We start from the raw sequence: 5952 nt of genomic DNA, 5'->3' as shown, positions 1-5952 counted from the left end.
GTTTACGCCATTCTCCTGCCTCAGCCTCCCGAGTAGCTGGGACTACAGGCGCCTGCCACCTCGCCCGGCTAATTTTTTGCATTTTTTAGTAGAGATGGGGTTTCACCAGGTTAGCCAGGATGGTCTTGATCTCCTGACCTCACGATCTGCCCATCTCGGCCTCCCAAAGTGCTAGGATTACAGGCTTGAGCCACCAAGCCTGGCCAATTTTTGTATTTTTAGTAAGACAGGGGTTCACCATGTTGGCCAGGCTGGTCTCAAACTCCTGACCTCAGGCGATCTGCCCACATCAGCCTTCCAAAGTGGTAGGATTACAGACATGAGCCACCACGCCTAGCCAGTTTTTAAATTTTTTATCTTTACGAGACAGTCTCACTCTGTTGCACAGGCTGGAGAGCAGTGGTGCGATCGCAGCTCACTGCAACCTCTGACTCCTGGGCTCAAGTGATCCTCTCACCTCAGCCTCCTGTAGCCTCCCTCCTGTACCTGGGACTACAGGCACATGCCACCACACCCAGCTAATTTTTGTATTTTTTGTAGAAACAGTGTTTCATCATGTTGCCCCGACTGGCCTTGAACTCCTGGGCTCAAGCAATCCACCCACCTCAGCCGCCCAAAGTGCTGGGATTACAGGCATGAACAACTGCACCCAGCCAATTTTTCTGTTTGTTTGTTTAATGAGAAGCAAACAAATATGAGTTCAAAGAGTTTCCTGGGGAAGTTTTTCTGTACAGTAGTTGAAAGAACACAGAGAAATGTGTTTCATCTTCAAAGGAAGTTAGGGCATTATTATAAGCAGGGTGTGTAGATCCTGAGTTGGACTTCAGTCCTGTACCATTCAGAGATGATCATGATGGCCTGGATGGATGTTTATGATGACAGGCACCAGCATCACCAAGCATGCATTGATCTATTTGAATAATTTCCACAGATCCATGACTTGGCTATGTACTGATTCCAATTTTATCAGCACATCAGCTAACACCATTACCGGCTTTAATCATGACTTTTACCAGAAGCATTGGCATCAGTTGGATGCTTCTAGCTGCTAGGCAGAACATACTCAAACCAAATAGCTTACACAATAAGGATAGCCATCGTTTCACATAAGATGATGTCTGGAGGCTGGGTGGTCCACGATTGGCTCAGAGCCTTGATGAGGTAATCACAGATCCAGGTCCATCAATGAGTTTGTCTTTCTGCCTTGCTATCCTCAGTAGGTTGATGACGCTTTCACTTTGGGTTTCAAAATAGCTGTAGCAATTCCAGACAATATGTGAAGATATGACTTGATCTACCAAAGGAGAACAGGAGAAAAGGGGGTGCTTCTTCTCATGCATCTGTTTTTATTGGAATAGAAATAAAAACTTCCTAACGTGATTTTAAGACAAAAATATGCTATATGAGTAATTGTATTACTAATTTTTATTTCTTCGTTTTTTGTCTTTTGAGACAGGGTCCCCCTTTGTCACCCAGGTTGGAATGCAATAGAGTGATCTCAGCTCACTGCAGCCTCCACCTCCTGGGCTCAAGCAATCCTCCCACCTCCCCCTCCAGAGTAGCTGGGACTACAGGTGTGCGCCACTATGCCTAGCTACTTTTCAATTTTTTTTTTTGTAGAAATGGGGTCTTGCTTGTTGCCCAGGCTGGTCTCAAACTCCTGATCTCAAGTTATCCACCCATTTCCACCTCTCAAAGTGCTGGGATTACAGGTGTGAGCTACCTGCCTGTTTCTTAGTTCTAATAGTCTTTTTGGTGTACTCTTTGGGATTTTCTATATACAAAATCATGTTGTATGCAAATGCAGGTGGTTTTACTTCTTCCTTTCCAATTTGGATGACTTCTATATATTTTTTCCTTGCCTAATTGTTCTGGCTAGAACTGCCAGTACAAGGTTGAATAAAAGTGACAGCAACAGGCATCTTTGTTTTATTCCTGATCTTAGGGAGAAAACTTCAGTTTTTCATCGTTAATTATAACAGTGTTAACTGTGAGTTTTTCATAAATGCCTTTCATTAGGTTGAGGAATGTCCCTTCTATTCTTAGTTTGTTGAGTGTTTTTATCGTGAAAGGGTGTTGGATTTTGTAAAATGTTTTACTGCATCTATTAAAATGATCATATGGTTTCCCCTCTTCATTTCATTAATGTGGCATAGCACATAAATTAATTTTCATAGACCGAACCACAGTTGCAATCCTGGGATAAATCCCACTCAGTCATGGTGTAAAATCCTTTTTGTGTGCTGCTAGTGTTTTGTTGTTGTTGTTGTTGTTTTGTTTGTTTTTAGAACCTGTGTTCAGTCAAGCTGCTAGTTTTTGTTTACTAACATTTTTTGAAGATTTTTGCACTGTATTCACAGGGGATGATGTTCTGTAGATTTCTTTTCTTGTGATGTCTTTGTCTGGTTTGGGGCAGGGGGCAGGGAACTCACAAATGTCAGCAGGGGAACACCTTCAGATTTGTTTCTGTTGCCCTAAGTCATAGAATAATAAATCACAGCTGGTAAGATCAATAAACAATAATTATTTTTTTGGTTTAATTTCTTTTTCTTTTTTCTTTGTTTTGTTTTGTTTTGGTTTTGGTTTTCTTTTGAGACAGAAATCTCGCTCTGTCACCCAGGCTGGAGTGTAGTGGTATAATCACGGTTCACTGCAGCCTTGACCTCTTTTGCCCTAGCCTCCCAAGTGGCTGGGACTACAGGCACATGCCACCATGCCTGGATAAATTTTTTGCTTAATTTCTAGTAGAGATGAGCTCTCACTATGTTGCCCAGGCAGGTCTCAAACTCCTGGGCTCAAGCGAACCTCCCACCTCAGCCTCCCAAAGTGCTGGGATTACAGGCATGAGCCATCTTGCCCAGCCAGTACAAGGATTCTTATTTGAATGTTGGATATGACATCAAATGTCAATTTGGACAGCTTGAAAGACTCTGCAATTAACCACTGCTCAGTTTGAGAAGCTGAACCAACAAAGATAGTTATGTACAAAGAAACATTACATATGAAAAGAGGCAAAGTGGCTAAAAAAACAGAGTACTGTTTTTAAAAAGTATCCAAAAGTTTTGAAATGCACCCTTATGGCTATTGAGTCCTTATATGTTCAACTGAAGCAATATTTTGTGTGTGTCCATATCCTGGCATGACTGTCAATTTTGGAGAAAAACTAATTTGAAGAGATTTATTTTTTTACATTGGAAAGGTGATTAAAGAGTATTTAGCTGGGCTTGGTGGCTCACCCCTACAATCCCAGAACTTTGGGAGGCCGAAGCAGGTGAATCACCTGAGGTCAGGCATTCGAGACCAGCCTGCCCAACATGGTGAGACCCCGTCTCTATTAAAATTACAAAATTTAACCAGGCATGGTGGCAGGTACCTGTAATCCTAGCTACTTGGGAGGCTGAGGCAGGAGAATCGCTTGAGCCCAGGAAATGGAGGTTGCAGTGAGCCGAGATTGCACCACTGCGCTCCAGCCTAGGTGACAGAGTGATACTCTGTCTCAAAAAGAAAAAAAAAAAGTATCTAAAGTGCCAGAAAAAATAATCTGGCGCAATGGCTGTTTGGCAACTCTCGTTCAGGATGTTACCACACATTTCCCAAATATTCTGCTAATGGGAATCTTCCTGGCAACACAGACAATGAGTTTATCTCATGCAAAATGTATGAACATGGTTGTTGTGGATGACCTGCAAGGCACAGAGGGAATGGAGGTGAAAGAAAAATACTCTCACTAAACATTTCCGGTATCAGAATTTAATATCCTTTCCATCACTTAAAACATGTTCCGGCCAAGCAAGTGACACCACATGATCAGTGAGGGAATCCCAAATACATGGTTTGTAAAATCAAAACAAGACCTTTAGACCAACCACAGTTGACTCTCTGATTTGTCCTTTGTGCCCCCTGGACCAATCTGCAGATGCATTTCTACTTTTCCATGATGCCTGAAAGAACCTAAAGACGCTAGTGGGCAGACATGAACTTGGCCACATCTGACGGACACTCTCCAAGAACCATCTTTCCTACTTGGAAGAGCCAACTGTCTCTGCCTCAAGAACAGGCTTCCGTCAGGAAGTCAATCCGTGGGAAACTGACTTTTTTTTTTTTTTTTTGAGACAGAGTCTCACTCTTTTGCCCAGTCTAGAGTGCAGAGGTGTGATCTCAGCTCACTGCAACCTCCACCTCCCAGATTCAAGCAATTCTCCTGCCTCAGCCTCCCAAGTAGCTGGGATTACAGGCACGTTCCACCATGCCCAACTAATTTGTATATTTCCAGTAGAGGTGAGATTTCACCAGGTTGGCCAGGCATGTCTCAGGCTCCTGACCTCAGGTGATCTGCCTACCTCAGCCTCCCAAAGTGCTGGGATTACAGGCGTGAGCCCCCATGCTCGGCCTGACACTGACTTCTAATGGTGCTGAAAACTTGTCCCTGTGTGTCCTAGGAACTTTGAACTGTTGCAGCTGCTTGTCTAGTCCAGCCGTGCTAGGAGAAAGAGCTTGTGGCAACCTCATCTCCACAAGTGTGAAGCTTCATGCATGCCCCTGACCTTTAAAGAATAATATACTTCTCCTGTCACAAAGATCCCTGTCTTTAAAAGATGTTCCAAGACCAGCACAGTGACCGAGCATGGTGGCTAATGCCTATAATCCCAACACTTTGGGAGGCCAAGGCGGGCAGATCACCTGAGGTCAGGACTTGGAGACCAGCCTGACCAACATGGTGAAACAATGTTGCTACTAAAAATACAAAAATTAACCAGGCATGGTGGTGGGAACCTGTAATCCCAGCTACTCCAGAGGCTGAAGCAGGAGAATCATTTGAACTTGGGAGGCGGAGGTTGCAGTGAGCCGAGATCACGCCATTGCGCTCCAGCGTGGGTGACAGAATGACACCCTCAAAAAATATATATATTTTCCCATTAAGCATTATTTCGTTTATCTCTTTGCTTTGTTTCCAGCCTTGGCATGAATTTAAACGCTACCTTGTCAGATACTCATTCTCTCTCCACGTTTACATCTGTTTCTGGACTTTACTGTGTGCTACTCATCTGTCTGTTCTACCATATAGTAAGGTAAAGACCACCTCACTATTCTTCTATAAAATGTGTCCATCTATTCTCAGACTTATTCTTCCATAAAAGTCTTCAAAACATTTAGTTCAGTTCTCTCTCCCTCTCCCCAAACCTGTTGGGTATTATTTGAAATGTTATTCTATTCATTTGTTTATTCGTGATGTGGAAATCCCGGACATGAGACAGCTGGAGAAGAATATCTCAAATTCTGTGTACAAACTAATCTAAGTTCCAAGGTTCACCCCTAAACTATGCATGTGCAGAACATGCCCAAAGATGCATAGCAAAGGCTCTGAGAATTAAACTAAAATGTAAATATAAATCAACATCCAAGTCCCAGACCAACCCCTGAGTGGTACACGAAGGGACAGATCCAAACAGCAGAGCAAAGTCTTCCAAAACTGAATTGACTGATGTGGGAATCCATAGAAGATGAGACAGAACTTGTGGTTTGAATCTCACTGTGTGGGTGGCCTGTTAAAACAGAAACAAACGAAAATCAACATTAACCAGCTCAGCGCTGTGGCTCATGCCTGTAATCCCAACATTTTGGGACACTGAGGTGGGTGGATGGCTTAGGCCCGGGAGTTAGAGACCAGCTTGGGCAACGAAGTGAGATTCCCATCTCTACCAAAAAATAAAAAAAAAAAAAAATTAGCCAGGAGTGGTGGCTTGCACCTGTGGTCCCAGCTACTCAGGAGGCTGAGGAAGGAGAACTGTTTGTAGTAAAGGAGGCAGAGGTTGCAATGAGCCAAGATCTCGCCACTGCTCTCTAGCTCTGACAGCAGAGCTAGACCCTGTGTAAGAAAAAAAAAAAAGAAAGAAGAAAAGAAAAGAAAAAAGAAAATCAACATTATCCAGAAGGTATAACAGAACTCAGAGC

Source organism: Colobus angolensis, unplaced genomic scaffold, assembly GCF_000951035.1.
Source record: "Colobus angolensis palliatus isolate OR3802 unplaced genomic scaffold, Cang.pa_1.0 Scaffold109, whole genome shotgun sequence".
In the NCBI taxonomy this organism is placed as follows: domain Eukaryota; kingdom Metazoa; phylum Chordata; class Mammalia; order Primates; family Cercopithecidae; genus Colobus; species Colobus angolensis.
Note: the sequence above shows the minus strand (reverse complement) of the source record.